This window comes from Arachis duranensis, chromosome 10 (genome assembly GCF_000817695.3).
Source record: "Arachis duranensis cultivar V14167 chromosome 10, aradu.V14167.gnm2.J7QH, whole genome shotgun sequence".
Lineage (NCBI taxonomy): Eukaryota > Viridiplantae > Streptophyta > Magnoliopsida > Fabales > Fabaceae > Arachis > Arachis duranensis.
The window spans coordinates 102,231,498-102,243,659 of NC_029781.3; positions in this window are offsets into that span (position 1 = coordinate 102,231,498).

Below are 12,162 nucleotides of genomic sequence, written 5' to 3' on the forward strand. Positions count from 1 at the left end.
GGGAAGTATGAATGGGATAATTGGCCACAGGTAACTGTCTTTAGAACTATATAACTCTGTATTACTTTACTGAATTAATATTTCTGTTTAAACATAACATACTTTTTAATTGTAGGAGGAGGTGGACCACTATAGAGTGGAGTATGCTTCCCGGATACTATTCAGTGAGATGAATAAACAGAGAGACCGGGCAATTAGAGAGAGTAGTGCTATAAGGCTGTCGAAGCCATCCTCTATATTATTGAGTCCGTATTGTCAGATTAATTCTGCTGATATAGAAACTGGGTAGTTTGTAAATTGAACAAATGATGTAAATATTTGCCATTTATCAACAACTTCTATTCCATGTATATTTTTTCCCATAGTTAAACTATCTGTGCTGGTAAACTGCCTGTGATGTATTCAAAAGCTGTATTACAGGTGGTAAAATATAAAGCAAAAAATCAAGGCATATATAAACATAAATTATAAACTGTTACACCCAACGCGAGTCTAATAATACACCCGAGGTTGAATAAAATATACACCCAATTGTCTGTGCTGTATTCAAAATGAATGAATTACATGTACTAAAATATGAAAAAAAAAATCAACTGAAATATACGCCCATAACCTGTGAATTTTTACAGCTTTTGTTCTATATGTATCTACATATGTGTCTATATGTAAATTGTCAATTAACAAAAATACACCCAAAAGTAACAGTGCTTTTACACCCATACTCTCACAAATTTAAAGAACATTACTTTTACCTCGCTTAAAACTTTCGTCTTCTTCTTCTTTGTGGCATTTGCAATCTGTTTCTCGAGCTTTGAACCTAGCCTGTTTTTTGGACGTCCTCTTGTTCGAATCCTTGGCGGGCTTTGAAGCTCGTTAACAGATTCCAAGTTGGCGTCTTCGTGGGATAAAGAAGATGTCCCCTTCCTTTTGCCTTTTAATGCTTCCATCTCGGCCATGACGTTATCGTACGCACGGTGCAGAATTGCAGTCAGCTCCTCTGATTCGGAGGCAAATTCGCAAATATTTTGCGAACGAAAAACCAGTTGGTCGAACCTCTTACTTCTTGGCTCCATTAGTGGCTCGTCGTGGCTGCTCTTGATGTGTGTGTGTCGCCTCTTTACCTTCTTGCTCCATCGTTCCAGTATGTACCTAGGGGACACTTGGCTTACTTGTTCGAAGCTTAACACGCTTAGTGCATGACGGCACAGTATCTCTCTCGACTCGAATAATAAGCATTGGCATTTTACCTCGGCTGCAACTGAGTCGTAGGTAACCGCGAATTTGTTGAATATTGAGCTGGAAACTTGTTCTCCGACTTCGTATACTGAATAGCCTAGAGCGGAATTCTTTAATCTGGTGATGCAATTTGCCTTTCCTCTGAATTGGGCTTGGACTTCCCTAAACTTTGCGTGAGTGTACGCATCTTGAAACTGGGCTTCGATGGAGGATTTGGTTGCACACGGTATGACCGTATGAAAATCTGCAGCATCTGATTCTCTCTCTGCTTGCTCCCTGCTTCCGAGGCAATTATCGTACTGTTTGACGAACTGAATGAGCGAGCTGTTTCGGGTGATGTACTTGTTAAAAAATGAATGCATGCTCTCGCTCCTTTGTGTGCTTCTCATCCCTGCCCAGAAGTGGTGGTCTAGATAGATAGGAACCCATATGTGACGGTCTTCGTACAGATCTGCATAATACACCCAAACACACACAGTAAAATACACCCGAGAGATCGTACAATTTACACCTCTGCTGCAGATTTTAAAAATACATTACCTGAAAGCCACTTATTGTCCGCAAGACCAAAATTCACCAGAAAATCGTTCCAATTCCTATCGAACGAGTCTTTGCTGTGAGAGTTCCAAACAACATGGCTCATTTCTTGTTCGATATCGGCATGTCCCTTGTACCCGTTTAATTTGCTTGGAATCTTCTTCATGATGTGCCAAATACACCAGCGGTGAACTGTTGTTGGCATACAGGCCTCTAAAGACCTTTTCATTGATGCGCACTGATCGGTGAGAAACCCTTTCGGAGCGTTTCCTCCCATGCAACGAAGCCAGCATTGAAATAACCATTTGAATGAATCAATTTCTTCGTTCTTCATCAAAGAGCAGCCGAGAAGTGTTGACTGACCGTGGTGATTCACGCCGACAAAAGAACCACAGACCAAATTATACCTGAAACGAATTACCATGGTCCAGAATGCAAAATCATTAGGTACACCCCAACAAATGCTTAGAATACACCCAATGAAACGGCCAATATACACCTCTGCTGCGGATTCGTAAAAATAAATTAATTTAGCATCATAAACAGGGACATTTTGTTACCTATTTGTATTGTAGGTGGTGTCGAATGAAATGACGTCTCCGAAATACTCAAACGCGGCTCTGCTTCTTGCGTCGGCCCAAAAAGCCAGCTTAATCGATTGATCCTCCTCGAGTTCGAGCTCAAAAAAGAAATTTGAATTCTTCTCTTTCATTCTTAAGAAATATTTCCCGAATTCCTTTGCATCTTCTTGTTCGGAAACATTCCGCACTTCCCTGGTAATGTAATTCCTCACGTCCTTTTTACATGTAATCAGTTGATTCTTAATCTCGTTTCCCTTCCTATTTGTGCACCGAACTCTTGTAGAGAAACCTGCAGCCTTGGCGTAGTTCCTGTAAAATTTTCCAGCATCTTCAAGGGTGGTAAAGGTCATTCCGACCTTCGGAACAAGCTCGTCATCAACAACCGAGAGAGGCTGCACAATACACCGTGTCAGAACTGTGAATACACCTATAGATATGATACAAATACACCCAATCATGTCTAATATGATACACCCGAACCGAAACAACTCAACTACAGAATGACCCAGCCATAAACTGTAAATACACAGGCTGCAGAATACACCATGTCAAAAACTAAAAACACACCCAATCATGTCTGATATAATACACCTGAACAACAACAACTCAATTAAAAATAACAAAAAACCAGTAAAGTGTATATACACCCACACTTATAGCTAAAATACACCCAAAGAAGAATTGATCTACACCCGAGCGTCTGCTATAAATTCCAGGTAATTAAACAATGTTCAGCAATTTTTAAACTACACAATGCTATACAAATTACTGAAAATTAAACCTCAGGAACTTCGCAAATTACTGTAAATCAAACCTCAGGAACTTCGTTAGATTCAAATTCATAATCCACATCGCCTGGATTCAGCACAAAATCTGAGCTTGAAGGATCCATCATCTTCAAAACGAGTTCGAACTTTGATTTCAGAAAACAACAAATCAAAAGAGAAAACGAAGCTCGAGTTGCAGAGAGAGAAAAAGAGAACGTAAACGAAGAACATACCAGTGAGAAAAGAAGATGAAAAGATCGATGGAGAAGAATGAGGGAAGACGCGCGAGAAGAAGAACAACCAAATCTCAAAATAACGAAAACGAAGAAGGAAACAAATATTTTAAATTTGGAAGTTAGATATACGCGGCATATTATATAGCGCGTGTAATCAACGTAGGTGGAGGAGCGCGTATTTTAAATTTATTGTTTAATAAACTTGTAAAGCATACAAGCCCTAATGGCTTGTATGCAGAGCTTTTCCGAAATAATAAGGTAGTATTTTTAACTAAATGAATAGATAAGATAGTTATTCACAAATGATCCTAATTGATGCAGCTGACTCTTTAAAACAACTTTCGTCATGACAAATAACAATGATGACAAAGAAAAATAAATGGTAAAATATTATTTTCTCCTTTATTTAAACAACTTCATGTAATTATACTAAGAATATTACTTATAAAATATATATCTAGTTATTTATAAAGTTACATTTGAAAAGGAAATTCAGATTAGAAGATAAAAATTAAATTAAATTTTTGTATTTATTTAGTGCAGATTGTATAGGATTAAATTATGTTTTAATTTTTTACACTCAGTTTAAAATAAATGTAAACTGAAATAAATAAAAATACTTAAATATCTTTATTAATTAAAAAATAAAACCAAAACAAATCCTAATTCTTTTTTTTTTCATCATCATCAACCTTAATATTAGTTACACTATAAAATACAGACATTTTTTTAATTTATTGTGTTTACACATTGGACATATTTTAGACACGACACTCATCAACATTTGTCCGACACACGTAGTGTCTTCTGTGTCTAACCGTATTTTAATCAAAAATAAAATTTTTTTCTCCAAACGCACTTGGACACACATAAATACCATCACATATCCAGCCTTATTCTTAGCATATATTTTTTAAATAAGTTTAGAAATAGTATATATTATTAATTATTAAAACAAAAAATATTTTAAATACTTTATATAATTAAAAAATTATTAAAAATAATTAAATATTAATTTATATTTTAATATCAATAAAATACTAAAATATCATTACAATTTATCTAAAAAATACTTTATATTTTATATATAAGTCATATCCCTGTATTTTATAAAAATTTTAAATTTATATATCCAGGTGTTTCGTATCATATATATCATATCCCGTATCTGTATCAATGTCCGTATATTATAAGGACCAATTGACCAATAAACACATTATGTGAAAATATAGTAGTGTGGAGGAATTAGATCGCTCGGTCTTGCAGGATCAGAAAGAGAAAATGAGCGTATTGTTCGTGTGGTGACAAAGAGAGGACATCATGAACAAAGAAAGAGGACGTCTTGGTTAGAAAAAGGAGGAGAAGAGTAAGACGACAACATCGTCAACGAGAGAAGGAGGTGGCGTGTTTGCCGCCGTCGCCATTGTGCTCGCCAGAAAAAATGACGTTGGAAGAAAGAGAAGGTTACAGTAGAGAAGATGAAGGGAATAGGTGCAAGATGAGATGAGTGAATGTTAGAGGTGAAGATGGTAAAAAGAATAGATCGTGATCATTTGAAAAGTTAAGCAGAAATATCTTCAAAAAGTAATTAAATTTTATTAAAATGTTTGTTTTCGTTTTTAAATATTTTAGTTTCCAGTATCTTTAGTTATTTTTTAAAAATGTTGAAAGGACTAAAATTTTAGTTTTATTTTAATACAATATTAAATCTTAAATTTTCAATCCCAATGTCAATATTGGAAAATGAAAAGTTTAGGGTATCAATATACTATCTGCCAAATTTATTGTTTATAATAATTAATTATTATATTTTAAACGGGAGACACATCGAGAAGATACATCTATAAAGACACTTCCATTAAACACAACCATAAAAAAGATATTTTTATTAGACACATTTACAAAGACATTAGGCATGGCAATTTCTTCTGGCGGAGCGAATATCTGCGGGAATTTACCTATCGTGGGACAGATTTAGGGAGCTTTTTTAACCCGCGGGGAGCGGGGACGGGGACCTGCGAAATAAACGGGAGCTCCCTGCCCCCATAGAGACCCGTATAATACCCGCATATGTAAATGTCAAAAATACCCTTAATATATATATGTTGTTAACAAACCCCAACTCTCCTAACCCTTATTCAGTTTCTCTGTCGTCACTCCTCTCAGACTCTCTGCCTCTTCTTCTCTCCGCCACCCTCCTCTAATCTCACCACCATCTGCCAGACCGCCACCCTCGTTTCCTCTCACGGCTTCCACCTCTCACTCTCAACGTCACTTCAAAAGGTAGAGTTGACATCGCGCGCCTGACACCGACGCACCCCGAGGAGAACCGTCGTCGCCAGCGTTGCGGGGAGCTTGAGGCATCTTCGTCTTTGGCCTCACGTCATCGTCTTCAAAAGAAGTGTTCTTTGTCGTGCCGTCTTCGTCTTTGGCAAGGCAGTCCGATCTCCATCGCGTCACCGCCTCTGCCTTTGGTAAAGGTATTTCTATTTTTTTCCTTAAAACAAAATTTATTTTATTTTATTTTTCTTCTTTTTAGATTGATTTATTTTCTCAACAAATACAGTTTTAATTTTTTTTAAACCTGCTTCTGTTTTTTATGAAGGTCTAAAGTGGGTTTGCAGAAAGATTTCGTAGTTTTTGATGGTTGATGCAGTTTGTATAACTATACAAGGCAGTGTGGTATTTGGTAAACAGTTTTACTATTTTAGGGTTGGTTTAATTTTTTGGGTTAGTAATGGCTGCCTAGATGAATGTAAACTCGTGTTTGATGTATCTGGTTAATTAATTTGGTATGTGGCTGTTTTTGGCAGAAGTAGATTTAAAACTGGATGAATGCATCTAAAAGTTTTTATGGTTTGGGTGTTTTATGGTTTGAATTGATTTGGTTAGGTATTGTTGGTGGGTCTCCAACCTCAAGTGGGGCCCACACATTAAAACAAAAAATAAATAAATAAATAAAAGAAAGTGGCTTTAAGCCATGAAGGAAGGGAGAGAGAGATTTTGAAGGCTTCATTCATTTTGAATGAAAGAAAAGAAACAGCAAGGGTTTCGGCCTTGGAGAAGGAAAAATTTGGGGGAAAAAGAGCATGGCTATCTTGATCACATTGACTTAGTAAACTTACTCCATTTTTTATGAAATTTTAGTATGTTGTTCCTGGTGTAGAGATGAATATTAGGATATAACTTATTTGTTGTATTACCTTCTCTTTTGCCTAATTTGAGATACTCACTTTTGTGGAGGGTATATGTTGATTCCACCAGTTTTGGTGATGTATTTTGTTGATTGTTGAGATGCCCTAGTGTTACTAGGAAGACTGTTTGTGTACCCATTATTCTGATAGTGGAAGTTTTTCTGGACTAGGTCTCGTGGGTTTTTTGTCTCTCTTTTGGAGATTTTTCCACGTTAAAATTCTGGTGTCTGATTATTTAATTTCTGCCATTATATTTGCTGCTTGGAGTATCTTTGGTGTTGCCTATTTAATTACACAGGTTGTGGGAAAATTATTTTTGGTACTTCCACTTCTAGACAGGTTCTTGATTTAAACCTGTGTTGAGTTTTTCCAACAAAGTGGTATCTAGAGCTTTGGTTGTTTATTTCTGTGCTGATTAAATGGAGGAAAATACTCATGGACCGAATATGGTCAAATTGAATTTTCAAAATTACTCGATTTGGAAGACCCTCATGGAAGATATGTTGTATAGTAAGGACTTGTATGATCCTGTGGAGGGAGATAAATCCAAAGGTACTAAATTCGATGCTGAATGGAAGAAGCTGAATCGGAAGGCAGTTGCTTTGATTAGGCAATGGCTTGATCTTAGTGTGTATCCACATGTTGGCACCGAAACGAATGTTGAGAAGATGTAGAAGAAATTGAAGGAGTTATATGAGAGAAAGAATGTGCAAAACAAAGCATTCTTGATTAGGAAACTTGTCAATATGAAGTATGTTGAAGGTAAATCAATGTCGGAGCACTTGAGCATTTTTTACGAGACAGTGAACCAACTGACAAATAATGAAATTACTTTGAATGATGAGTTGCAAGCCTTGTTGTTGTTGAGTTCTTTGCCTGATAGTTGGGAAGTTCTGGTTGTGACACTGACTAACTCAGCTCCAAAAGAAAAGTTGACGTTAGCAATGGTTAAAGAGAGCATGTTGAATGAAGAAGCCAGAAGAAGAGAGCGAGGTTTGACTAATGCCTCCTCACAGTCAGAAGTACTTGTTTCAGAGTTACAGGGGAGAAGTCAAAGTAGAAAACCTCACAGTTCTGACACGTCAGAGAGTCGAAGCAAGTCAAGAGAAAAGTACAAGCCAAGAAAGGAGTTCATTTGTCACCATTGTGGCAAGCCGGGGCATATCAAGAGGTATTGTAGATTCTTGAAAAGAGAACAATCAAGGGGAAGAAACGAAGACAAAGGTAAAGATAGTGATAAAGAAACTGCTGCTATTGTTTATGAAGATGTTCTTATCACATATGATGAAAATTATGTGAATCTTATCTGTGATGATTCCACTTGGATTCTGGACTCCGGTGCCTCATGTCATGTCACTCCGAAGCGTGAATTTTTCACTTCCTATACTGCTGGAAATTTTGGCAAGATCAAATTGGGAGATAAAGGAGTGTGTGATATCATTAGTATGGATGATATGTGGCTTGAAACTAACATGGGATGCAAGTTACAGTTGAAGAATGTTAGGCATGCGCCAGATATGCGGTTCAATCTCATTTCAGTGAAGGCATTGGATCAAGAGGGGTATTGCACTTCCTTTGGTAGTGGAAAATGCAAGGTTACCAAAGGAGCTCTCATTGTTGTTAGAGAAGACAATAGTCTCACTACTCTCTATCGGTTGCAAGCAAAGTTGTGCAAAGAAGATGTGAATGTAGCTGATGATTCCTCTTCTGATTTGTGGCATATACGTCTTGGTCACTTGAGCGAGAAAGGACTAAGCGTCTTGGCCAAGAAGCACTCACTTCTAGTGAAAAATACAACTTTAAATACTTGCACTCATTGTTTTGTTGGAAAGCATGCTAGAGTATCATTTCATAATTCTGAACCTCATAGGAGATCACATGTTCTAGATTTAGTTCACACTGATGTTTGCACGATGGATGCTAAGACACTAGGTGGTGCATCATATTTTATTACTTTTATTGATGATTATTCTCGAAAAGTGTGGGCTTTTGTTTTGAAATCTAAAGACCAGGTGCTCGGAATCTTCAAACACTTTCATACAAGTGTTGAAAGAGAAACAGGAAGGAAACTGAAATGTGTTCGAGCAGATAATGGTGGTGAATACAGGGGTCTATTTGAAGAGTACTATAAAGGACATGGAATCAAGCTTGAGAAGACGGTTCCTAAGACTCCTCAACATAATGGAGTTGCAGAGAGAATGAATCGCACTATCAATGATAGAGTCAGGTGTATGCTCTCTCATACAAACTTGCCTAAATCCTTTTGGGTGAAGCAATGAGGACTACAGTAGATTTGATCAACCTTTCTCCTTCTGTTCCACTAAATGGTGATGTTTCAGAAAAAGTTTGGAGAGGGAAAGATGTCTCCTATACTCACTTGCGAGTGTTTGGCTGCAGGGCTTTTGTTCACATTCCAAGAGATGAAAGGTCTAAACTTGATGGGAAGTCAAAGCAGTGTATCTTCATGGGTTATGGTCACGAAGACTTTGGTTACAGATTATGGGATCCGGTGAGCAAGAAGATAATTAGAAGCCGAGATGTGATTTTTCTTGAAGACCAAACTATTGAAGATCTTGAGAAGACAAATAAGTCAATAACTGTTAGGCGTTCTGTTGATGATGAACCTGGTCCTTCTACTAGACCTCCTGTTGATGGGGGAGATGTACAAGTTGATAATGACGGTGATGATTTACATGATGAACCTACACCTCAACCTGAGGTGCCAGATGTTGAAGTTCCACCTGAACCACCAATTGAGCCTGAATTGAGAAGATCTACTAGAGAGCGTCATCCTTCTCAGAAATACTCTCCTCATGAGTATGTGATGAACACTAAAACTGGAGAGCCGGAGAGCTACCAGGAAGCTATGTCTGATGAGCATAAGGAAGATTGGTTGAAGGCCATGCAAGAAGAAATGAAATCCTTGCATGAGAATCATACTTTTGAATTGGTAAAGTTGCCGAAGGGTAAGAGAGCATTCAAGAATAAATGGATGTTCAAGTTGAAAGCAGATGAAAATGTCTCACGGCCAAGGTACAAAGCTCGATTAGTTGTGAAAGGCTTTGAGCAAAAGAAATATATTGATTTTGAAGAGATTTTCTCTCCAGTTGTGAAGATGTCCTCTATTCGAGTTGTGCTTGGATTTGCGGCTAGCTTGAATTTAGAGGTTGAGCAGCTTGATGTGAAAACTGCATTCCTTCACGGTGACATAGATAAAGAAATCTATATGGAGCAACCAGAGGGTTTCGAGGTTAAAGGAAAGGAGCACCTTGTATGCAAGTTGAAGAAGAACTTATATGGGTTGAAGCAAGCGCCAAGGCAGTGGTACACGAAGTTTGATTCCTTTATGGAAGGTCATGGGTATAGTAAGACTTTTTCTGATCATTGTGTCTATGTTAAGAAATTCTCTGATGGTGATTTTATAATTCTCTTGCTTTATGTTGATGACATGTTGATTGTTGGTCATGGCACTAAGAAGATTGAAAGTCTTAAGAAAGACTTGAACAGATCCTTTGCTATGAAGGATTTGGGTCCTGCAAAGAAAATCCTTGGCATGAGTATCACTCGTGATAGGAAGAATGCGAAACTGTGGTTGTCACATCAGAAGTACATTGAGAAGGTTTTAGAGAGGTTTAGCATGAGTAATTCCAAACCTGTTAGTACTCCACTTGCTAGTCATTTCAAGCTGAGTTCGCAGCAATGTCCTACAAGTGAGAAAGAGAAAGCGAAAATGAAGAAGATTCCATATGCATCTGCAGTTGGCAGTTTGATGTATGCTATGGTTTGCACCAGGCCGAATATTGCTCATGCCATTGGAGTTGTTAGTCGGTTTCTCTCTAATCCTGGCAAGGAACACTAGCAAGCAGTGAAGTGAATTCTCAGCTACCTTAATGGTACTTCCAGAGTTTGTTTATGCTTTAGGAGTGGCTAACCTGTGTTGGATGGTTACACAAATGCATATATGGCTGGGGATCTTGATTCAAGGAAGTCTACCTCTGGTTATATGATGACTTTTGCAGGGGGAGCTGTGTCGTGGCAATCTCGACTTCAGAAATATGTTGTTTTATCTACTACAGAGGCAGAATACATTGCTGTTGTTGAAGCTTCTAAGGAACTCTTGTGGATGAAGAAATTCCTACAAGAGTTAGGCATCAATCAAGAGAAGTTTGTGTTATTTTGTGACAGTTAGAGTACTATCCATCTTAGCAAGAATCCGACGTTTCATTCCCGATCGAAACACATAGAGGTGAGGTATCATTGGATACGTCAAGCGCTTGAGATGAAGTCATATGCACTTGAGAAGATCCATACTGATGATAATGGTTCAGATATGATGACTAAGAGTTTACCTGCAGTGAAGTTTGATTCCTGCAAAGAGAAGGCGAGTTTGGTGGAGCAGCCTATCCCCACTTGAGTTGGTGAGGGAGAGATTTGTTGGTGGGTCCCAAACCTTAAGTGGGGCCCACACATTAAAACAAAAAATAAATAAATAAATAAAAGAAAGTGGCTTTAAGCCACGGAGGAAGGGAGAGAGAGATTTTGAAGGCTTCATTCATTTTGAATGAAAGAAAAGAAACAGCAAGGGTTTCGGCCTTGGAGAAGGAAAAATTTTGGGGGAAAAGAGCATGGCTATCTTGATCACATTGATTTGGTAAACTTGCTCCATTTTTTATGAAATTTTAGTATGTTGTTCCTGGTGTAAAGATGAACATTAGGATATAACTTATTTGTTGTATTGCCTTCTCTTTTGCCTGATTTGAGATACCCACTTTTGTTGAGGGTTTATGTTGATTCCACCAGTTTTTGTGATGTATTTTGTTGATTGTTGAGATGCCATAGTGTTACTAGGAAGACTGTTTGTGTACCCATTATTCTGATAGTGAAAGTTTTTCTGGACTAGGTCTCGTGCGTTTTTTGTCCCTCTTTTGAGAATTTTCCCACGTTAAAATTCTGGTGTCTGATTATTTAATTTCTGCCATTATATTTGCTGCTTGGAGTATCTTTGGTGTTGCCTATTTAATTGCACAGGTTGTGAAAAAATTATTTTTGGTACTTCCGCTGCTAGACAGGTTCTTGATTTAAACCTGTGTTAAGTTTTCCCAACATGTATGAATTGTGAATTTTTGAGTTAATGTTGTTGGTGATGGAGATTATTGTAATGTTAATTGAGGATTGTTTATGTTTACAATTTTTTTGTTTTTACTAAAAAAAAATTTAAAAATCTGCGGATATCCGTTGAGACTCCGATTTTTAGTGGATACGGAATTTTCGTTATTCGTCGCGAAAATGAGACGAAAACGGAAATGGATTATGGGTGACGGGACGGGGGTATGTCCCCGCTCCCATGAGAGTCCGTTGTCATTTCTAAAAATTACTTTTATTAAACACAGCTATAAATAAAAATTGACAAAAAATTAGTAAAATCCATCTTGATAATGTAGTGAAATTGATCTGAAAATCAACTCTCCCAAACTTCCATTACATACATGAATGCTTTTATTAAAGACCGAACTACAAAATGATAATCACAATTACCAAGAGAACATCATTATTGAACAAGAATAAGAATAAAATCTTAAATATTCCACATGTTCACGAAACATGGCACTTG